This window comes from Eschrichtius robustus, chromosome 12 (genome assembly GCF_028021215.1).
Source record: "Eschrichtius robustus isolate mEscRob2 chromosome 12, mEscRob2.pri, whole genome shotgun sequence".
In the NCBI taxonomy this organism is placed as follows: Eukaryota; Metazoa; Chordata; class Mammalia; order Artiodactyla; family Eschrichtiidae; genus Eschrichtius; species Eschrichtius robustus.
In genome coordinates this window covers 54,106,143-54,131,432 of record NC_090835.1, presented here as the reverse complement: position 1 = coordinate 54,131,432, position 25,290 = coordinate 54,106,143, and positions in this window count along the sequence as shown.

Sequence of the window (25,290 nt, the reverse complement as noted above, 5' to 3'; positions counted from 1 at the left end):
AAAGAAAAAAAAAAATCACCTGATGCAGGACACTTAATGACTTTCTCCCCATCAGGGATCATGACACTTGTCCCTGTATAACAAGACCCTGGTTTCAATGTTCCTCACCTCCAAAACTGGCCCCAGGCTCTACCTCAGCTCCACTCTCAGATCTACTAGTCCTGCCGTGAGGCCTCTACTTCTGTCCTGTTGCCTCTGACTTGGACTTTGCCTCTCGGCCCAGCCATTTGGGATTGACCCTCTACTGAGATAGTCTATGTACTATTTCAGTTCATTTTCTCCCTGACACTGGCTTTCAGATAGGCTTAGTTTTCTCATTCATCTGCCATGAGGGAGTCCCATATCCCACAAGGCCAGGATGGATGAATCCTGTAATGCACCCAGTGGTCTGACAGGGAGATGACTGGTCTGGGCTGGAGATACTAGAGGTACAATGAATAACAAGCATCAGTCTCTCTTAATAAATAAAATGAGATCACTGAGTTGGAGATTACTCTGAGATTTCTTCCAGTTTTAAGATGCAAGAAGCTAGTGACACAGCCCTTACCCTTGAGATGTTTACAAGTCTACCACTAGCAGGATCCTGGAGGTCAGAGGACTCAGTAATCATCACACACTAGCTCAGAGGCCTCAGGACACAGCAGTAGATTGTGCCACGTCAATCAAGCTGCCATACGGTTGGCCTCTACTTTGTTTACAAACTGATGCACAGAATACAAAATATATTAAAATTGAGTGGTGGGAAATAAACCACAATTCCAAAAGTTGACAACACACAAGTCAGGAAATGCACATTTTAAATATTCTCATTTTACTGCTCATTCATCCAAGTCCTACACGTATGACCAGCACCCTAGAAACTATCAGGAGTTAAAAATGTTACTTATCACTAACTTACACAACTTAGAGTAGTAGAAATTATAGTGGAGTCATTTACTACTGTTGTCTGAGTGACCTCAAATAAAGCACCTTAATTTAGTCAAATGAAAATTAACGTTTGGGTTTCTGTTTTTCATTATAAAAAACAGAATAGAAAACAAAAATATTTGAAGGTTGTGACATCCTTGAATCTTACAAATATTTGAGAACTCTAAGTAGTCATTAAAGAATTCATGGTCTAGCTGTAGGAGAGTGGTTTCATGGTGTGGACTAAATGAATCTTTAGTTTTTTCCAGTCTGTAGCCACTTCCAAGCAATTATAATTTGCATCACTAGGCTGTGGTCCAATTGACCTCTTTTTTTAAAATTATATATGTAAATGTTTATTTTTTTATTATGTTGGTGGTTAAAATTTAGGGTTCTGTAGACAGTTGGATCTGAGTTTCAACCCCAGACCCAAGATAATGGAAAAGCCCAAACTTTTTGGTCAACCCAATATTAGTGATGTGATGCTGGGTAAGTTACTTAAATTCTCTTAGCTCCAATTTCCTTGTCTGTAAAAGGAACATAATAACATTAAATATTAAATAATATTTATTATTAATAATAGATTTCATTTTATATAATTTATATAATATAATTTATGTATGTAAATAAATTATAATTGAATATTAAATATTAAAGAATTAAATATTAAAAACTTCGTAGGGTTGTTGTGTGGATTACAGGAGAGGAAGTGCAATGTTTACATCAATACCATTATCTCTATTATTGTAGTCACTACTACCATTACTAATGAATTATTAGTAATAATTAAATAGAGAAAACATAGGGAAAATGGAGAGAAAAATCTTCTTTTCCTTGGAAGAAAAATAGCCCAACCCCAAGGAAACAGACAAGGGCCATTCACACACGTATTTAGTAAGGGTCAGTATTTTGCGGGACCCAGACTCCTATAGATCCATCGGGGTGGGGGATTGTGCTGAAAGGGAACAAACATAAAGCCAGCACCTCATCACAGTCTGGGAATTTGTGGTGAATAGTAGGAGGCTGGGAGAAAAGAAGTGGCAATGTCAACGGAGCTGCTGGGGGTTCTGAATATGGACGATGCAAGAGGAAGAAACCCCACAGGGTTCAGGACACACTCCCCCAAAACGCAGCACCTTGCATATTGAATATGTGCAGCTGAAGGAGTCTGAGAAAACAGCAAGCTCACTCTGCCCTCCTCCCCTCTCACTTCTTCCCTGAAACAGATCATAAAACCTTCCTGTGAGAGGTGCCCTCCCTACACCCAGAGAAAAGGAGCATCCTCATCTCCAAAGACAAAGGGATGCAGAGAAGAATCCCAGCAAACAGGCCTTGCTAAGTTCCCCCAGGTCACTGCGCTGACCTCACACTCCTAACCTGTCATACTCCTCCACCACGGCCCTCCCCTCACCACACACAGCACAGAAATACGCAGGTCTGTTTCTTCTGGTCTTCATTTCCTTATGAAGGCTCCGTGTCAGGTAAAACGTATATTAATAAATGTGTATGCCTTTCTCTTGTTAATCTGTTCGTGTCACTCTAATCTTCAGACCCAGCCATGGACTCTAAGAGGGTAAAGGAAAGCCTTCTTCTCTCCTACCAGACCAGAAGAAACCGGACCAAAATAGAATAAAGGCCACTTGCTTGGGCTTAGCGTCTAAAAGTCACTACCCACTCCTTAGAGAAGGGATATTAGAGGTTTATAACAGAATTTACTGCATATCTTTTGTAGTGTGTTGTTCTAGTGTTTTAGAGTTCATATGTAGTCAGTGTAACATAGTTCTAATTTTAGTGATAGATTGGGTGATTAGCTAATCTTTTTCTCATAAGAACATCCCAAGATTAAAGAAAAAAATATCTGAGTATAGTTATAGATAAACAATCCAGACCTGATGCACTAGAGGTCTTTTGTCATCTCAAAGTGGGCAAAACCAGGAACATTACTTTGTTCATACTCTGAGGCAATGCACGATATTATAACGTGAACTGTTTTATCCAGCTCTGAAATCAGGTGAATCTTATTTGTCACAGTCAGATTAGAGTAATTCCTTAAGACACATAATATTTAAAGCAGCATTACGCATCTCTTCCTGGAAGCTCCTCAAGTACCCAGAAATTTCCTAGCAAGCAGAAGTCTTATCTATTTAACAAGCAATGAGGTGTACCAACAAGTTTTCCAAAAATAACAAAAACCAGAAACTACTTCTTCCCGGAGCTGTGAGGAATCACCTTCGCCATCTTCACTGAACAGTCAGCTGAAGGTGGAATTCCTGTGCCCTAACCCACAGCATCCAGAAATCAGCGTCGTGTGGAGCTATTATGGCCCACAGAGCAGGTAGTCTCGCCCCACAGAGATCAAGGGAAAGCAGACATGCTGTGCTAGGAGCCTGAGAGCCATGCACATCCCAGGCCCTCTTATCTGAACTCTTCTTGGGGCTGTGCTGCAGATAGCACTGGGTATGCCAATCCTTCACTAACTGTTCCCTTCACAGCAAAGAGTGAAGAATGAGGTCGACAACAATACCATTAGCGGACACTTATGAGTGCTGATTACGTACCAAGCACTAGCATAAGTGCTTTATTCCATACTAAAATGTTTCATTTTCCCGTAAGCCTAGGAAGTAGGTCCTATTAGGATACACATTTTACAGATGTGGTCGCTGAGGCATAGGCCCGTTAGATAACACAGCCAAGGCCACAGGCTAGTGAGGGACACAGCAAAGATTTTAAATTGAGCTTGTTGACTCTAGAGCTCACCTTCTCAACCATCACTCTTACTGCCTCTTGGAAAAGTGAGGTGTCCTGGTTTGTGTCCATTTTCCCCTGTGCTCAGACCTTCTCAGGCTTCTAAGTTAGCCCGTCATGAATAAAAGGGGAAGAGGAGGAACAGGGAAAAAGCTGTGAGGAGAAACAGGATTGATTTAACAAGCAATCCTGCTAATTTCTATACCTGCTAAATATAGCGCTTCTTTCCTCAAACCGTTTTTAGAGGATAACAGAATACATTTTAATGGCAGTTGGGAAGAGAAAGGACAAGAGCAAGTAAATTGTTATCTGTAATGATTGCACAAATGTAAGGTATTCTTAGCAGTATTTGAAGCTGTAAGAAATTCAGTTAATGTAGTTCTGCACAAAAACTAACTCATTATAAGTCTGTTAACTCTTTGTAGCTTCTGGCAGTCTTTTACCACAAAATATTGAAACTTCATGTGCTGCTCTTACCAAGGGTCTGAGACAGATGGGGTGAGTGTGCCCCAGGTAAAAGAATGAGAACTAACGTACTTCCTCCTGCATCCAGCACACCTCCTCTACCCAAGAATGAGTGCTGGGGATACAGGAGGACCCTGGCCTTAAGGAGGTTATTGTCTAGTGCAGGGGTCAGCAAACTTTTAACTATTTTAGGCTTTGCAGGTCATAAAGGCTCTGTCCCAACTACTCCACTCTGCTGTTGCAGCACAAAAGCAGGCATAGATAGCATGTAAATGAACAGGCATAGCTGCATTCCAATAAAACTGTTTTTTTTTTTTAAAAGGTAGCTGGCTAGATTTGACCCACAGGCCACAGTCTGCAAACTCTTGTTCCTAGACACTTCAAGAAAGGCTTACAGGAAAAAGCAATTTCTGTGTGTTTCAAGTTCAGACCTGTTTGTTGTCTTTATCCTTGAACAACTTTTATCTGGGTATCAAATCTTTGGATCCCATTTAGCTCCTGGAGTGTTTGGAGCTGTTATTCCACTGTCTTTGAGCGTTGGCTGTTGCTGGGGTGTCTTCAGCCAGTTGATTCTTTATCCTTGAAGTCCAGGAATCTTATTAGGGTATGGCTTAGTGATCAATATCAAAGGCTTTGTTTTCCACAAGAGATTTTAGCTCATTTATAATTATTGATGTGACAAGTATGTTTGTCATCCTATTTTATATTATGCGTTCTTTTTCTAGTTTCAAAATTTTCTTCACCATATCATGCTTTGCTTTATGCTTTCTGTTTCATCTTCAGTGGCATACACAGTTTTGTCCAAGTGGGTTACTTTTATGACTGTAACTTACACGGTATCTGTTAATTCTGTACTGTAAACAATGATGAATTTAATATATTTTTTTTTCCTTTCTCCTTCTTTCCCCTCCATCATCCAATTATTCAACCATGTAATTTTATTTAACAGATAACTTTGTAATATTTTTTTTTAATTGGGGTATAGTTGTTTTACAATGTTGTGTTAGTTTCTACTGTACAGCGAAGTGGAGTTCCCCGTGCTATACAGCATGTTCTTATTAGTTTGTAATATTCATTTAAATGATGGTTTAATATTTCCTATTTAATATTTTCTTCCATTTTTGTGCTGAAGTCCTATTTGATATCTTCCTTGTTCTTACTATCTTTTCTCTGAGTTCTTTCACTTCTGTTTTATGCTCCAGTTCCATAGTAGTAATAGGATAATTAAAATGAATTAATTTGTGGTAGAAAAATTGGTTGTGACTTTTGTTTTATAGTAACTTTTTTTTTTTCTGAGCAAGTGTCTTTCTCTGCCACTATTTTCTATTGTTTTCCATCACTTTTTCTAGTTTATTCCTTATACTGATCCTGTGCTGTATATGTTTCATTACTCATCATGGAAGATGGTATTTTCTCTAACAACTATGTGTGGGAGGTCTGTGTCGTATAGATTTCCTGTTCCAGGTGTATCTGAATATTGTGTGTGTGTCTGTCTGTCCGTCTGTCCCTTACCCCTAATGGAGATAGACAAGTGTAGGGTTTTTTGAAATGCAAAGACTTTTCCCTCCTCCACTGCCACAAAAACAGACAGCCTCTTGCAAACAAGGCTTACCTATGTGATTCTCTTCCTGTAACCTCAGCTCCTCTGTTTCCTGAAAGGAACCCAGGTCTAGGGAGTTCTGGCAACTGCCGAGATTTAGATTTTTCACCTGTGGGTTCTCTCACCTAGAGATTACTTGTTTCTGGCTCTTTTGAGCTCTTTACCTGTGGTGTTTCTCTCTGCTTCTTATGCATCCCTTTGCCTGGACCCACTGCTTCTGGCAGCCCTTCCATCAGTTTTGCAGTTTGGAATTTTTGCTGTCTTTTAGTTTTGCTGAAAATGGAGTTTGTAGCTACATTTCTCATTCACCTTTTCACTCCTGAGAGCAATGTATGAAAATCCCTTTTTCTCTACATGCCCTCAATAAATATTTAAATCAGTTAGTTCTGATTTATATTATTTTCCTTATCAGTCTTGAGATAATTTCCTCCTTTGTTGCAAAGTGACGTCATGAAGATATGGGCAGAGAGAGAGTCAGAAACAAAAGTCATGGTATCAGATGAGTCTCCTATATGGAGTTTTGGGAGCATTTATTCAGCAAATACTTTTTCAGGTACTTACTATATGTGGAAAAACTGTACAAGGCACTAGTCAAATTTTAAAATATATAAATATGCCCATAGAAGCACACTGTCCAGATGGGCATAAATTGTATCCCAATATCTCTACTTAGAAAGGCCTAGAATCTGCTTCCTCTTAATGTGTGACTTCTTGAAATCTCAGTTTCCTCATCTAAAAAATGGTTTTGATGATACTACCCACCCTTGTGATTGTTCTGGAAATTATACAAGTTGATGCCTGTTAACCACTTAGCACAATGTCTGGCACAGAGCAAGTCCTCACAATAAATAAATAGAAGGGTTGTATTATTATTATTATTATTATTATTATTATTACTAAAGATTTATATATGAAAGTAGTGGGTAATAAGATTAGACTGGTAGGTAGGGGTCAGAATGGAGAAGACCTTGAAGATCCCATTAAGAAATTTCATCTTTAGACTATGTATTCTCCACAGAGAACGACATGATGAAAATGGTGTTTTAGGAAGATTTTCTGGTCAGTCATTAATCTGTGGATAAACGAGGGAATGAAGAGGCTAGCAGCAAAAAGACTGAGTAGGAGTCTTTTTTCAGTTAAATGTTTCTTCTATACGGCAGGGGTTGAGATATTTTTAAAGGACACAGCATTGGCACTGACCAGGTAAAGAGGCATCTGAGTCATCAGAAAGGATGTTGGCTGTAACTCTTACCACTGCACCGCGCATACGAGCCAAAAGGCAGCCCTATCCCTGAGTGAGAGAGTCCATTCCTGAAAATGTTATTAACTCACATAAAAAGAAATCTGGAAGTAGATGCTTCTAGAGTTGGTTAATTGTGCCAACCAGCAGAAATGCCAGGGCCCACCCACATCCCTCAGAGCCCGCCTTTCCACACACCCTGATCAAAGGGGGCCTCTGGTGGCCCCTGTGGCCCCTGCCTGTAGCGTCTCTCTGCCCCAGGAGCTGTCTCCTCCCACGTGGAGGGCAGGCGGGAAGTTCCAGGGAGGTGACACCGGGGGCAGTGCTCCAGCAATGCCTCAGGGGGGGTTGATGGATAGAACTCAGGTTTCCTCACCACTTGGGCAGGACAACTCTGAGACGTGTCCTACACATTGTCCCCGAGGTCCCCAGCAGAACTGAGGCTCAGAGACCAGCAGCGAAACCTGCTCCTTAAGGCACACTGTGCTGACTCTCTTCCTTCCCCTATCGTTCCCCACTTCCCTACTGACGTTTCCTGAGATCACTCCCCATAAACGTCTTCAACTTAAATATTTTTCTCAGGATGGTCTTCTTGAGGAGACAGTGCATAGACTTTCAACCTGGGGTCTGTCCCAAAGACATTCTTCTCATTTTAACAGAGAAAAAAGTACTTTTCAGAAGGCCCACAACATCTTCTCTGTGTATGTCACTGGCCCACAACGGAGTCACATGTCCCTGCACAAGTGTAAAGTAATTACAAAGGGAATGAGATGAACACGATGCACTTAGGCCAGTCATGACTCACATCCTGGGGCACAATACAGCAGACACTTGAGTACCATTGGAGTTAGGTTACCAAGGAAGAATGACTGATGGGCAAGCTCCACAGTCTTCCTGGAAAAGGCTTCTCTGATATGTGGGCACGAGGCAATAAGAACATCCACTGTGGCATTGGCAGTGAAAACTTGCATCTGAATCTTGGACTGGATTCATCACCCAGTGAATTCTGAGCCTTTCATCTTCCTTTAGAAAAAAAATGAGAAGTTTTAGCCTTCAATTCTGTGATAAACCTACCATGAGTCTGATCTATGTATCTCTTACATGTAATGGGCTTAATATTGATACACCTTCATTGTCCACTAGGAATAACATTTTTCATAATGATCGGGTATTCACACCGCCTTTCCTTTCATTGATCTGAGTGCTCAGATCTACATTAGAACCACTTAGGAGTAGATGTGCCACACGCCAGCCTTTGATTATACTGTGAAGTATCAAGTATCCCTACATGCTTCCACATTATTACACCTAACATGGGCGTAGAATGGCTGCCTAGAAAGCATTTATTCTTATCCAGACAGTCTATGTGGCCAAGACAGCTAACGATTGATAACTCAGGCCACAAAGGGTCTTTGGAAACAAAATCTAGAGTTTATTCTTGTTTCATATGAATGTCTAATGAAAAGACCCAAGATTCCTCATCAGCCTTCTCTTGACAGCAAGGAGCTGTTTCCAAGCAGACCTTCTGTCTCAATGCAGGAACTTCGCTGCCATTTTGCTCACTTAACTTTTCCTAAATCCCAGGCAACTGCACCATTCACCGAGATTATCTCCCAAAGGGGAGACCCCTCTGAGGAGGACACAGAGAGAGAACTCCCCCTGGGCTGAGACTGTCAGACACTTCACGGCAGATGGGGAAGGGAGAAGAGTGAGCGTTTGGGACCTGGAGCTGTCCCATCAGCAAGGACTTGAGCCCAGCTGCTGGTGCTGCCTGTGGTAATGTGAAGCACAAGGTCATGGAGTTTGCCTTCAGCCGGCGCTCTTTTATCTTTGTTGGCTGGTTTGTGAACAACTGTGAAATTGGTTTCACTTTTTATTTCCTCTGTAAAAGTCCTTTAAATTCTAACAAACTAATGGAGCCAATTCCTTTTGCCGCCCCAATCCAAGTCCATTAACACCCACTCTGCTTTTCATCATAACCTGTGTCCCTTTCCAAGCCAAGCAATCATTCACGTTCAGTTTGTCCTGTAGGAGGAAAGACCCAAAGGTGTCTGATAATTCCTGGCTGAGACAGAGATTCAGGGAGGATGTCAGGCAGTTGAGAACCCTGCAGAGACTGTGTGCCTGTCAATCTCAGCCTTTGGGCTGACAGCCAGGAAGATGGGCCATTAGCAGGAAACTGCCTTTCGACCTTCACTAATGGTGGGCACTGCAGAAGTGGGGGGCGTGGTGAGCCCCATCCTTACAAACAAATGCTGAAGGGCCTCCACAAAGGAAAAAGAAGCAGCTGAAGCTTCGAGCTTCCATCTCACTGAATGGTCAGGCATTGCACAGGGGAAGACTTAAAGGACTTTGAAGCTTTTTCTCAATGCTGTATTTTCCCTACATTTGTTATTTTATCTCCTGTTTTTGCATGATATTAACAGGAAAGCCCAATATGAAAGATACCTGTGGTCCCAAATCAGGAAATGGAGTGAGGCAGAGCAGAAGGACTGGCTCCCACCGACAGCTGGTTCCAGGAGGAACAGAAACCAAGGAACAGAGTGAGTAATAGCAGCTCTAAGAAGAGAGGAAGTCAAATTGGGGCATTTCTGGGAAGACAAAGCAAGTGGAGGAAGATGTCCTTGACCTCAGATAGGTCTATGGAAGTCAGACCAAAACCAGAACTCTAGGACTCACTGTGTCAATAGGAGGTGCATGAGTTTTTAAGTCTAGATCTATACCATCCAATACAGTAACCAGTCACCACGTGGCTACTGAGCACTTGAAATGTAGCTGCTTAGAATTGAGATATACATCCGATTCTGAAGACTTCATACGAAAAAAAAATATATATATATATGTTTGATGCACATTAGTTTTTTACATTGCATGCTGGAATGACAGCAATCGTAATATAAAATTGAAATACATTATTTTAATAATGTTAAGTAAAATACATTATTAAAATTAATTCCCCATTTTAATGTGGTTACTTAAAAATTTTTAATTACATATGTGGCTCACAGCACATACCTATTGGACACCACTTGTTCGTGTAGCCAGAGCATAAGTTGCCCCATTTTGAGCAGCACAAAACTTAAAACACATATTTTCCATCCCTACTGACCCAAGCATGTCTTAGAGCTATTTTAGACAATGACTAATTGACTAGGAGAGAACTAATCTTGCTTGCTTAATTCCAGATCCCAACCTCAAGGACATGGGGCCAGGAAGCAGGCAACAATTTAGACACTATAAACCAGTCACATAGCAAAGTCACCGAACTCCCAGTTCCCTGAAAGATACAGATGAAGGCCTGACACACACTCCTGAGTTGTTTTGACAGGAGGCAGACCCCTTCCAGATGAAAACTGCTGACCACAAGCACTCAGACCCCAGATCATTTGAAACCAGAAGACTGGTGATGCTTGAGACTTCACCTTGATGCCAACCAATCTGAGAACTGTACACAAGCTGCTCACGTGCCCTGCAGCCCCCTCCCTCACTCTGCCTTTAAAACCTTTGTCTCCTAACTGGCAACTTGGAGATGGACTGAGGACATTAGCCCACCATCTTCCCAGGTTGCTGGGCTCCTGAATAAAGCAACTTTTCCTTTTCCACCAATACTTGTCTCTCGAGTATCAGCCTTTCCAGCAGTGAGCAGTCGAACTTGCGTTTGGTACATCTGGAAAAAGGGGTGCAGAATTTCAAAAGTCTGGGTGGGTAAGGTCACCTACTGAAATGTGCCCTCCTCCTCTGGACCCCAGAGCTTCATGCTCCCCTGAGAAGCACTGAAACCAGCCTCAGCAGGGCCATCAGGTAGGAGAGTTTGGGCCTGCCTGACAGCCAGCCAGGAGCACATGCATGGCTTTCATTTAACGCATTAACTCTTCCTCTTGCCTCCAAAAAAAATCAACTTTGGGGGATGCTGACGGCACAGGAAGCAGGAAGCAGGAAAAGGTGTTGATTCCCTTCTCTACCCCAGTTATTTTTGGTTTTATCTGAGTGCCACTGTCATGGAAATTTGCATCTCCTTGCTGACCCCGACAGAGACCAGCGGTCTACTGCAATAAGCACGCCATCGGATGTGCCCAGTGCCCTCCCTTCTGCATCAAGGCACCAAGCTCAAAATCATTGCATTACTCACTGTCAGGAGGCAATGTGAATATCCTGGAAACCAAGTTTGTTCTATTTACTCAAGTACTGAGGTTTTTCTTTATCCTATTGACTTATTACTGGAATTTGCAGAACATTTTGTGAATTCTGGTTGATTGGTAGGTTTTGGTTTCAAAAAGTCTTTTTCTTTTCAGTTTTGTGTTTTTCTTTTTTAAGAAAACCCATTCATCTGGTTAACAAAAATGAATGATTCATGCAAAGTACAGGTACTTTATCACGCCCTCAATGAACTCCCAGACTAATTGAGTGAGACAGATTTGTTTTAAAAAAAAAAAGTTACAGATACCATGAGAGAAATCTGTACAGAATAAGGAGGCACGTAAGGGAAAGAGTGATCAATTTTCCTCTGGAGAGATCAGGAAAGGCTCTAAGGGCCTTGGATTTCAGACCCTCCCCCCACCCATATATACACACACACCACACTCCTACCCGCCAAGTCTGAGATCCAAATTATTGTATCTAGATGCCTCCAGACATTTCCACTTGGGTGCCTCAGAAACATCTCAAGCTTAACATATATAATATGTATCTTACTTTTTTCAAAGAAAAAAAATACACCCATTCCTTCCCTATCATCCACAGTGCCTTCAGTTCCCCCGTCTCAACAAATGGCATCACTACCTACTCAGTTCTAAACCACAGTCTGAGGCTCACTCTTGATTCCTCCCTTTTCCTCCACACCACCCCAGTCAAGCCATCTAGGTAGCCTGCCAATTCATCATCTCTCTCGCCCAGGTTAATGCAGCTGACCCTACATGGACTCACTTCCTCCACTCCTCTCCCTTACAGTCTGATTTCTAGGTAGCAACATACATGACCTTCTACAAATATAAATCAGGTCCTGTAACTTACCTGCTCATACCTATCAATGGATCTTAATTGCACAAATAAAATTCCAAACACTTATCTCAGAATCTGCAAAGATTTCTTAAACAGGACACAAAAAATACTAGCCATGAAGGGAAATAAGATAAATTGAATTGTGTTGAAATTAATAACTTCCAATCATCAAAGAGAATTGAAAAGGCAACCCTCTCTGAGTGAGAGAGGTATTTACAAAACATATACCCAACAAAGGACTCATATCTATAATGTACAAGAACTCAGACAAATCAATAATAAAATCAGAAACTATACAAAAATGAGCCAAATACTTGAACAAACCCTTGGCAAGAGAGAACATCCAAATGGCCAACATACATATGAAAAGGGGCTCAGCTCACCAGGGACTAATCAAAGCCTCAGTGCAAGACCGCTACACCCATCAGGATACCTGAAGTGTACAAGGCAGATGAAATAACGCCGAGCGTTGGAGGGGGTATGGAGCAACTGGAATGCTCACACTCTGCTGGTGAGAGCGTGACTTGGTACAAAATGGCATGAAAACTATTTGGAAGTATCTATTAAAGCTGAACATATGCAAACCTGATGCTCCATCAATCCTACCCTTAGGTACACACGCACACACACACACCCAAAATCTATGTATACGTACATGCATACACCTGAAGACAGGTACAAGACTGTTGTCAGCAGCACTACTCATAAATAGGCCCCAAGTGGAAATTAACCAAATGCCCATTAATTGTAGATGAATAAATAAATTTTGGTTTAGTCACATAACAGATTATTCAACAGCAATGAAAATGATTTCAATCACAGGAAATATATGATTGAATTTCAAGATCATACTGAACAAAGAACAAGAAAAGAGTGCTTCCTGTATGATTTGTTTGCACTACATTCAAAAGCAGGCAAAACTGATGAGTGCAGTTAGAAGTCTGATAAGTGATTCCCTTGGCAGGAGTGAGGCCATAATGACTGGAAAGGAGACAAGGGGGTGCTTCTGGGTGCTGGCTGTGTTCTGTTTCCTGATTTGAATGTTGGTTACACAGGTATGTTTTGTGTGACAAAATTTATAAAAATTGTACTATGGTTTATGTACTTTTCTCTACGTATCTCAAACTGCAATAAAAGTTTTTAAAAATCCACACTTCCAACTACAGCCCAAGGCCCCACCCTCTCCAACCTCACCCTGAGCTCCTTTTCCCCCACTTTATCTGCTCCAGCCCAGTGTTTTTTTCAACCTCTCAAATACACCAAGCTCATTGCCACCTCAGGACCCTTGCTCATCATGTTCCCTCATTCTGAATGCTCTCCCTGCCCCGCGCCCTTCACCCAGCTGGCTCCAATTCTCCTTTGCACCTAAGCTTGGATATCTCCTCTTCTTGGTCACCACACAAGTAGGTCTCCATCTGTTATTTTCTATCTCAAGCCCCTGTTTCCTTCTTTCACAGCACCTATCACACCTTGCCTTATTTGTCTGTGTGTAATGTTGGCAGGTGCTCTTTCTGATTAGAACGTTCGCTGCACGAGAGTGCAAACTATCTGCGGTGGGCACCAGTCCCTCTGAACCAGGGTGACCAACTTGTCTGGTTTGCCCACATCGGTTTTAAAGACCCACATCCTGGGACACCCCTCAGTCCCGAGCACAACAACATGGGTGGTCACCTTAGTCAGAATATAGCCTGCTGCCACTACATACTAAACAATTAAATAAATGTTGAACAAACAAATTTTTTAAAAAGTGTTGTCCAGATGAACAAAAAAAGCAACAGACACATAACACTTATTTTCCAAAACTGGCATAGAAAGAAAGGAAAAGAGGTCAAGATGGAGGGCCTCTGCACCCAGCAGGGCCTCTGTGATGCGCTTACTAGGAGTGATTATATACTGATGCAACCTTGTCTCAGGCTTTCAAAGTTGCTTCTGTGGTTGGTTGGTGGGTAACTCTCCCCCAAGGCTTCTTTTACTGCCTGGAAAGAAAGCTGCTGAAAGACAAAGTAATAGGCACTGCCTGCAAACACGCTGGTCAAAACATTTCATTTAAATGATGGTGCTCTGTTGGCGTCCTCAGGAAACAGAAGCCCTTCAGAAAACTCGCCATCAATCTGTCAGGTAGAGCAACTCTGCAGCCTCCACAGGCACTGGGACAATCTTCCTTTCCCTCTAGTGTGTCCCTTTCAGACTCCAGTGTCCTCATCAGGTGAAAGCAAGTTTTCTGAAATTGAAATGATGCCCTGAGTGTGTGTTGCTTTCAAGCCACCGAGAGCTCTGTGATGGCCTTGCATTAGCAGAACTAGTTACCTGTTGACCAGGTATTCTTGACCACTTGTGCCTGTGGAAGGGATGGGCCAGCAAATACAGCTGAAATGAAAAGGCAGCGATTTTCATGACTGGGAGTTACAGATTTAGTCTGACAGGAAATCACAGGGCACATAGAGCATTCCACACACACTCTTACGCAATTCCAATGGTCCATTATTCCAACCTGGCTTTATTGGTGAAAGCATTTACAAATAAGCATACTGTATTTCTGCAACTGATTCTGCAGTTTCTTGAATAAAGGCAGAGTCCATTTCCCAGGCACTGGTGTTGGACTCAGCCATGCAACTTATTTTGGCCAGTTGGGTGTGGATGGTGTCATAACAGCTCCAGGCATAGACCTTAGGAGGCATCACATCTTTCCACTCTTGCTCACACTGTGCAGCCATGAGAAGAACATGTGTCAGGTAGCTCACTGGTCCAAGGAGGGCAAAAGAAATGTAGAAAACACCTGGACCCAACCCACGGCTTCAAGCCAAGCTCCCATGAGCAAGGCCTAGATCAGCCAATCCCCAATCAACACACAAATGTGTGAGTAAGAAGACTGACTGCTGTTTTCAGCTACTGAGTTGGTGTGGTTTTTTAGCCAACATTTTTGTGGAAAAAGAAAATTGACACAACGAAAATGAGTCTACCTATGACTTGGTGCTCTCCTACACTCCCTAATGAAAGTCAACTTTACCATCCCCTTCCACAAGGTCAGCAGCAACTCTTGGGCAAACAAAGTCATCTCAGACCAGTAAAAAATGATTGAGCATCCAAAATGTGTCAAGCGCTGAGAGCACAGGGACGACTACATCAGTCTCTTATCCTGGAAGAGCTCATGTTCTGGGTGGGACACAGACACCTGAAAAACACCTGAAAACCCATAAGATTCTAAAATGCACACTGGATTGCATTCCCACTGTGATGGTAAGTGATAATCCCATTGTCCAAGAGAGATCATCTTCCATGCATTGAGAAGATGCATAGCCCAGTGACGGGCAGTGAGGCAGCCATGGGGCCATTCCTTTGCACCGAGCGATCAGCGCAGTGACAAGGTACAGGATGTCCAGTCCCTCCAGTCATCAGACAGTGGCTGAATGGCATTTGGGGTAGTGTCTATACAGACCAACAGAAAGTGACTGTCTCCTGACACTAGGAATCCACTTCCTCCAGAGTAGGAAACAAAAAGAGAAGAGTTGGTTTATAGTGTCAACTTGCACAGTTCCAAAGAGCAGTAACCTATGATGTCATTTAGCATAATCACCTTCTTTTTTAACAAATATATATTGAGGTATACTTTATTTACCATAAACTTCACCTGTCTTAAGTATAAATTCAACAGTTTTTAGCAAATTCACAGAGTTATGCAACCAGGACCAGAATTCAATAATAGAACACTTCTGTCACCCCAATCTATTCATCTGCAGTCAATCCTGGTTCCCATCCCCAGCGCTAGGCAGCCACTAATCTACTTTCTGTCTCTACTGATGGCCTTTATTGGAGATTTCATATAAACAGAATCATATAATAATGTGGTCTTTTGCATCTGGCTTTCACTCAGCATGTTTCTGAGGTTCATCCATGTTTTAGAATGCACTGATGCATTTTGTTTTTTAAGGAAATTAGTTTCCTTTTCCAACTTCACTCCTGCCCAAGAAAAATAGAATTAGAACACTCCACATATTTATAACTTTAGTTTCTTCAGCAATCAGGCCCAGGGAGGCTGGTGCCTACAAGGAATGGAGAAAATACTGATTGAAGTAAAAGCAAGGTCAGTTCTCCACCTCCACATCCCTCATCACACTGGCCAAGAACGAATCCAAATCTTCAGTTACCACAGAGAGCATCAGAGTCATCATTATTCCTCAGGGAAAATGAGAAAAATATTTCCCTGACCACAGATGAAGTGCTTCTCGGACTACTTTGACCTTGATTTCCTCTCTCTCTGTCTCTCTCTGACTCTCTCTAGTAGAGAAATACAGACAGACAGAGTGAAAGTGTGTGTGTGTGTGTGTGTGTGTGTGTGTGTGTGTGTGTGTGTGTGTGTGTGTCCTGCCCCTTTTATTGGCTCTACAACTTGTTCACTCAGAATTCTGGAACTTTTTCAATAAGACAGGATCTTATCCAACAGGACGACTGACCAAGACCAGAAAAATTTTCTTACTACATGGAAGACTGTAAAATTCAACCATTAAAGTCACTATTTGTAAATAGAAACTAATAGAAAAGAAGCAACTGATATCAACATGTTTGGTAAATATTTAAGCATTTCAGTTGGGCAATCCAGAAAGAACATGTTTTTATGTAGTTGCTTACTACTTCCATCAGTGAGACTGGGTCAAATCAGTCCCCAAATAATTTAAGGGGACTTTTCCTTTAATAAAATCATGAAGAGAACAATTTAAGCACTATACAGAATAGAATTTTGAGTGTGTAATCAGCCAAGGGAATTGTCCAGTCTGCTTGGGAACTATGAACAGTCCCATGGACCAGCCATGCCCCCAAGCACAGAACCGCATTCAAAACTGCTGCCAATATCCTATGCCCAATGCACACATTCAGATTTTCATAGCTGTTTCAGACCTCATGTTACATGGCACATCCGTCTTGCGCTCTGAGGCCACCTATGACATCACCACAGTCAGCCGAGAGACAATGCCACGCTAAACATCTCTACACAAAGAGGCTGCAACTGTGCCAAGCCTGATTTTGTAAGCCAAGGGGAAGTGATCTAGCAGTGCTTTGGCAGTGACGTTGAATCCAAAATGATCTGGAGAAGGAGAAATCAGGTTTAAATTAAACAGAATTGAACTGAACAGAGAAAAGGAGAAGATAGAACCTTGTGACTGTAATAAATCCTTCCAATTTAAGGGCAGGAAATGGTGGATGGGAGAAGAAGATGGCAACGTAACAAAACCTCCAAATGCATCTGAATCACCCACGCTCATCTGGTAGAAAACAGGGTGTAAACAACAGGAAGAGGATACTGCCTGAGGGTCCTTAAGTCACTTACCTCTCTACTCCCACAGCTTAAGCCTTTTAGGTAAAGTAAGGGCCACTAGAATTACCCCACATTTTTAAAATGTGGATCTCTCTGGAAAGGGTGGAGTCAGTCATATCCGTTGGTCCATGAACATTATCATGATCAGTTTGTACAAGGCCCTTCTCTTGTTTTATTTCTTTATTTACTTTTCTTATGACTTTTCTCTTTCCTGTTTCCCTCCCTGTCAGCAGCCATTTTCCTGTTTTTAAGCTACATGTTGTAAATATATGCTGCTATTTGCTCTGCATTATTTTTATTATGTAGAGATAATGTTACAAATCTCATTATGTTTCCTTCCAACTTCTACTAAGAACTAGCTTTTAAATTTTTTTTATTTATTTAAACTAAAAAAACAAAACAAAAAAAAACCAGTTCACCCGTTACCCCCCACCCCCTGTCCCCCACCTTATAACCATCATTCTGTTCTCTGTAACTGTGAGCTTGGTTGTCTTTTTTTGCTTTTATTGATATATTTTTCTTAGATTACACATATGAGAGATCATATGGTATTTGTCTTTCTCTGCCTGACATTTCATTTAGCATAATGCCCTCAAGGTCCATTCATGATGTCACAAAGGGCAAGATTTCATTCTTTTTTATGTCTGAATAGTATTTCATCGTGTGTGTATGTATGTATGTGTGTGTGTGTGTGTGTGTATCAATTTCTTTATCCATTCATCTGTCACTAGACACTTAGGTTTCTTCCATATCATAGCTGTTGTAAATAATGCTACAATGAATGGGGATGCATATATCTTTTCGAATTAGTGTTTTTGTTTTCCTCAGATAAATATCCAGAAGTGGGATTGCTGAATCATATGATAGTTCTAGGTTTAATTTTTTGAGGAACCTCCATACTGTTCTCCATAGTGGTTGCACCAATTTACATTCCCACTAATAGTACACAAAAGTTCCCTTTTCTCCACATCCTCGCCAACACTTGTAATTTCTTGTCTTTTTGAAGACAGCCATTCTGACAAGTGTGAGGTGATATCTCACTGTTGTTTTGATTTGCATTTCCCTGACGATTAGTGATGTTGAGCATCTTTTCATGTGCCTGTTGGCCATTTGTAAGTCTTCCTTGGAAAAATGTCTATTCAGATCTTCTGCCTATTTTTAAATCAGATTGCTTGGTTTTCTACTCTTGAGTTGTAGGAGTTCTTTATATACTTTGGATATTAGCACTAACTTTTTAATGTCCTCATTGCTATGTGTAGCTCAAGTCCATTTCTGCTATCCATGTGCACAAAACCACATTTTGTCTATGCATTCCCCGGGTGGTAGAATTTCTTCCAACTCCTCACCACCACCAACAATGCTGGGATGATAAGACCTCTACATGGTCCCTGTAGACCAGGTGGAAATTCTTTGAACTATACACCCAGGAGCAGACTACACGCAGACTTCATACCACCAAGAATGCCAGAACTCTCCAGAGTGGCTGCACTGGTCTACACGACCACCAATTGTCTCCCCTGTACAAATTTTCTATACTTTGCCAGCCTAATGGATGTCAAATGATAACTCATTATTGTTTTACTATTACTTTCTTGATTATTAAAAGTTTGAGTATTCTTCATATGCTTCTTAGCCATTTGGGTTTCCGTCTTTTATACACTGCCTGCTCATATCTTTTGCCTGTCTTTCTATTGGAGTGTTAGGATTTTCTTGTCGATTTTTTAAAGTTTTTTATATATTCTAGAAATTGTCACTTGCCAGCTTAGACACTGAAAATGTTTTCTCCCAATATGATAGGTGTCTATTAACTTTGTACATGGTATCCTTAAACAGAAACCTTTAATAAATTCATAAATTTAATTTTTAAAAGAGATTATAAAGAGATACTGGGAAAGTTGGATGTTATCTGTTTATATACTTTTTAAAGTAAATAACAGGACATGTCTCAAGCTAGCATTACCAAAAAAAAAAAAAGGGGTGGCATTTATTAGGACTCAAAAATATTCAAGAGCCAAGGGGTGGGGAGGCGGTGGGCAGAGGCAGGTGGCCAGAACCAAGGACTGGAGAGCAGTCAGGAACTGAGGCATCTTGCCTCCTCTCTCTCTCTCTCACTCTCATTTCTACTTCTCTCTACATCTGCCTGGCCCCTCTCTCCAGATGTGCTTTCCTCACTCTCCCATCAGCTATCCCAAGCTCCTGAGTTTCTAAGTCCTCAGTTCAGAAAGCTCACTAGTAACTACACATTGCAAATTCCAAAATCCTGGAGTAGGGATTAGTAGGTCCAACTGTTTAATCAATAATGGCCAAAAGAGGGTCAGATCAATAGAGACAGGGCTTCAAGGGTGCACTACTTTGGTGGCAGCTCTCAGAAAAGGAGACTCAGGCTTGTGCCAACAGCACATAAAGAATGAGGAGAGCCATAACATTTGGTAAATGAGTGGATGTGAGACTCGTGTGAGATTTGTCTTAATACCTGACAGTACTTCCTATCTTGTTCTCTCTGCTGAGACCAGAGGGCACCTGGAAATCAGTGATGATTCCTGGAGCATTTGTGGGTCTCACTCTTCAAGAGTGACCTGCTGTCCCACTGGTGTCCCTGATAGTTGGTAATATGTTCCAGTCAGCCCAATGAGATGTTTCTATATCCAGACTATATCTGAGTACATCAGAGACCATATGTCAAAAGCTGTGGCTCTTGGTCCCTGACTAAGGTCTGAATGGATAAAAGATTCCGTTTTTCCCATGAAAAGCATCCTCTCTAAAGAGCTATCTGGTCTCTAGGGCCTAACTACAATAACCAAATATATATATTTCAGCCTCCATTATTCTTTTACAAATCTGATTCTACACCTTGTGTATATTACACAGCATGTGTGTATATTATGACTATTTTACTTTCCTTTATATGTACATATACTACATAAAAATAGTTAATATTATTGACTTCTCATTGTGAGTCAGGCACTGGGCTAAGTGCTTAACATTTATAATTGCCACTCAACACTTAGAATCCTCCCACATAATAACTATAGTCCCCATAGTGACTCTATGAGGAATTATTAACATTTCCAATTTTTAGTTGAGTATCCTGAGAGGTAGATGATTAAGTAACCTTCCCAGAGTTACAAAGTGGTGGGTGTAAAGCTCAGATTCAGATATACCTGGATTCATCATCACAACAAGATAGTCCATCCTTACATACATGTGGATGTGTTCGTTTGATGTTTACTATTCACTGGTCCATTGCTATTATTACCTGCCTTAGGATACTAAGGCTCAAAAGGCAGTAACTACTTTCTATTGCTTTCCATTGTACTGCATGTCTCAGCTTAGACGCATACCTTTAAAAGGAATGATAAATCTGTGGATAAAAGAGTGCCAACAGCATATAATGCCTGATTTGAACACTGAGGGAAATCCTCTGGGTACAAACATAACACATGAGGAGATTTAAGTGAAACACGGGGAAATGTGGAAGGAGGGCAGATGGATGAACCCAGGCAAAGAGGGGAGGATCTCGAAGTCCAGGTGTTAGTGCATCTTCTGAAGAGCAGAGCACAGCCCAAGAGAAGGAGAACCCCAGTCTCCAGGAGGCCCACATGGGTGTGCTTACAGCAGACAGAATCATCTAATGGTTGATCGCAGGACTCGTCCCTGACTGCCTCTGGGAGTTATTGCAGAGGAGGAGAAAGGATCCAGAAAGACCCAGGTTTGGCTCTTACTTCTGCCTATCATTCGTGATTTGACCTTGGAAATTTTACTTTACCTCCCTGCACTCTCATTCATCTCCTTGTCTGTAAACTAATCTTTCCCTTGAAGGGTTGTTGCAAGAATTAGAAATGACTTAGCATCACGGGTGGCATACGGGAGCCATTTGATAAGTTACCATCATTGTCATCGCCGTCATTGTGAACGACGGGGAAGAAGATCAGGGGTCTCCCTGTTCCCCAGTAATATTCCGGAGCCTCAGACACATGGCTGGGGCTTCTGGGTTCCTGTGAGTCTTCTCAGGCCGAGGAATGGCCAGTAAATCTCTATTCTCTCTCCAAGAGAAAGAACGGATCCCCACCACCCCCGCTCCATGGCTCCATTTAGAAATCTTTCAGATTAAAAATGACCGAAAACCCAATTAAAACTGGCTTAAGCAAGAAGGGGACAGTGTTGGCTCATATAACTGGAAAGGCCACAAAAGTGCTCGTTTTAGGACCCGCTGGATTTGAGGCTTAATCCCAGATTTCAGGATTCTTTCTCCTTCCTTGACCTTGATTCTACCTCCCATCCTCCAGGTTGGCTTTAACAGTGTGGTAAAACTTTAAAAGTAAAAAAAACCTGCCTGTAGCTACAGCTTCATACATTCTGCCCTGAGCAACACCATGAAAATATTCCTTTTCTGGTCATTCCTGGAAAAGTCAGGGAGTCACGCTGCTTGGGACAGTTTGGCTCCCATGCTCATTGTGAACCAATCCTGAGACCAAGGCAAGGAAACTATACAGGTGAGTTTAGGCCTCGGTCCCACACCCAGCCCTGGGGCTAGGAGTAAATTCAGCCCCACCTAAACCATTTGGACAGAGTGAGGTAGAGGAAGTTCCCTAAGAAAAACTGAAGTGCTATTAGCTGAAGAAGAAAATGGATGCTGGTAGACAAAAGCAAAAGATACATAGCCCAGGCCCTAAATAGCATCAGAAAAACAATAATACCAACATTTACTGAATGCTGACTGTGCTGTGGGATAAGCACTTTTCCTTAGCTACCTCATTTAATCCTTATAATAACGATGCACTGTATATATTATTGCTGTCCCCATTTAACAAATGATGAAACTGAGACTCGGAGAGACTAACTTGTCTAAGGTCATGAATCTCATAAATGTCAGGGTTGAGATGTGAACTTAAGCCATTGACTCAAGAGTCCATTCCTTGAAAAGATACATGCACCCCAATACTCATAGCAGCACTATTTACAAGAGCCAAGATATGGAAGCAATCCAAATGTCCATCAACAGATGAATGGATAAAGAAGATGTGGTACATATATATAATGGAATATTACGCAGCCATAAAAAAGAATGAAATAATGCCATCTGCAGCAACATGGATTGACCTAGAGATTATCATACCAAATGAAGTCAGAAATAGAAAGACAAATACCATATGATATCACTTATACGGGGACTCTAAAAACATGATACAAATGAACTTATTTGCAAAACAGAAATAGACTCACAGACATTGAAAACAAACTTATGGTTACCAAAGGGAAAAGGTGAGGGGGAGGGATAAATTAGGAGTTTGGGATTAACATATACACACTACTATATATAAAATAGATAACCAACAAGGACCTACTGTATAGCACAGGGAACTATATTCAATATCTTGTAATAACCTATAAGAGAAAAGAATCTGAAAAAGAATATATATGTGTATATATATGTATATATATGTATAACTGAATCACTTCTCTGTACACCTGAAACGTTGTAAATCAACTATACTTCAATAAAAATAAAATTAGGAAGGGTAAGCTGGGACAAAGTCAGAGAGTGGCATGGACATATATACACTACCAAATGTAAAATAGATAGCTAGTGGGAAGCAGCCGCATAGCACAGGGAGATCAGCTCGGTGCTTTGTGACCACCTAGAGGAGTGGGATAGGGAGGATGGGAGGGAGATGCAAGAGGGAGGAGATATGGGGATATATGTATATGTATAGTTGATTCACTTTGTTATAAAGCAGAAACTAACACACCATTGTAAAGCAATTATACTCCAATAAAGATGTTAAAAAATTAATACTAAAATTAAAAATTAAATTAAATTTAAATTTAAAAAGCTTTTTAAAAAAGAGTCCATTCCTACTCTGGTGAATTGAATAAAGACATCCAGATCCTAATCCCTGCAACCTGTGAATATGTTACCTTCTATGGCAAAAGGAGCTTTGCAGATGTGATTAAGTACCTTGAGATGGGGAGACTATCCTGAATTAGCCTAGTAGGGTTAACATGTAATCACAGTGGTGCTTAGAAGATGGAGACAGAGGGAGATTTGACTACAGAGAGGAGAAGGCAACATGATGACGGAAGCAGAGATCGGAGTGATGCAGTCTGAAGGAAGAGGCCAGGAGCCAAGGGGGACAGGTGGCTTCTAGAAGCTGGAAAAGACAAGGAAATGTTCTCCTTTGGAGTCTCCAAAAGGAACCAGCCCTACTGATTCCTTTACTTTATCCTAGTGGAACTGACTCTGTTCATACTTCTGACCTCCAGAGCTGTAAGAGAATAAACTCTGTTGCCGTAAGCCACTGAATTTGTCATGATTTGTTACAGCAGCCATAAGAGACTAGTGCAGTTACCAAGCCATACATCCATACACACAAACATACGTGCATGCACATACATACATACCCATAATGCCTCTACAGAGCTGAGTGCACTTGGGGTTTGTGCCCTGTGGCCATTTCTAGATAGAGCCCTTGAGAAGCAGAGAAAACATGGCCATGTGCTGCATGTCCTCCATTTGCCCCTTTAGATCTACGCTGAGCTTTCTCCACCCTCCTCTCTATCCAGACGGCTGATGTGTGTGGACAATATCAGTTGGTCCCTGTGCCCTGCAGCCTTCAGCTGGGGTCCCCAGTGGGCCATACGGGCAGTAAACTGATCGGAGAGAGAGTGATGCTTGAATATATACTCCCTCAGCTACCGATCTGACTGAAGTCTGGCTGCATGTGATGACCAAAGTCCACAGCTCCTGTTGGGGAGCTCTCTCCATACAACTGTGTCTTTCCAGGTTCCTGGGAGGGCTCCTTCCCTGGCCCCTTCAGCCCTAGGGAGGCAATGCTCCCCATACCCCTAGCCTGGAGTAGGCTGTTCCCCTGCACCATCTCTTACAGTTTTCTTACATCCTTCTCATACCTTATAAACTTCTCAAAATATCCAGTTTGAGTGTAACATCTGTCTCCTGCCAGGACCCCACTGATCCAGCTGTGCGATGGAGCCAGGAAGATAGAGACATGGGCAGCCAGAAGTAGCAAGGAGAAGGTCAGATAGAATCAAGGGAGTCTAATCTGTGAGACAATCTGTTGACTGAGGAAATGACAGGGTGATGGACATCTCAACTGTACTTCTGTGGCCAGCAGACATCAAGGACCACCCTCAATCCCCTGCCCCTGCAAAGACTTGGCTGTATGTGTCTTAGGGTGCATTTCTCTGCAAGCAGGTCCTATGGGTGCAAGCATTTTACTTGAGAGCTAATCCGTGGGCCTATCAGTAGGGAAGAAGGCAAGCAACTCAGGGGAAGGAAGGATTGCTGCTTTCTGTATCTGACTCTGGAAACAAATGGAGAGCCTGGCCTTCAGAATTTTCCCACTGGAGAGATGAGTGGGGCAAAGAGAGTTATACACCAGCCCCCACCCGCTGAGGCATCCACTGGTTGAGGGATGTTCCCAGGGAGCATGCCCAGGAAGGGCAGAGAGAAGGCCCAGCCAGGAGGGCAGAGCACAGGCAGAGAGATGGAGGTGCCAGCGTGAAAGTCTGTGGGTGTGCGCTGCTACAGGAAAGCCCGAGGGGTGTGGGCGGGCATAGACAGCATATACCCAAAACCAAAGGAAGCTGGGTGTCTCTGAATTGATTGAGACTGTTTCTAAGTGGAAAGTGGCTCCAGAGAGAAATTAATTTGATTTATAGACAAAAGAAAATAAATTCTGTTTGCATCTGAGTTTATGGATGGAGATTCACATCCACTCAGCTAACAGAAAACAGAAACCTACTCAAGCTAGCCCAAGCATAAAGGAGAATTCATCACAGGTACACATGGAACCCAAGGGTTGGAGCCTGAACTGTATCAGGGCCTGACTGAAAACCGGAATTGCATCAGGAAAAAAGGCAGCTGATCTCTCTCAACACGGGGCCCCTCTCCAGGGTTCCCCAGCCTTGGTCTTGCCTCCACGTACTGCCTGTGCTGCTTCATATCCCCTCCCTCTCTCTCCTTCCACCTTCCAGTTTTCTTCATTCTGTCTGCATGTGGCCCCC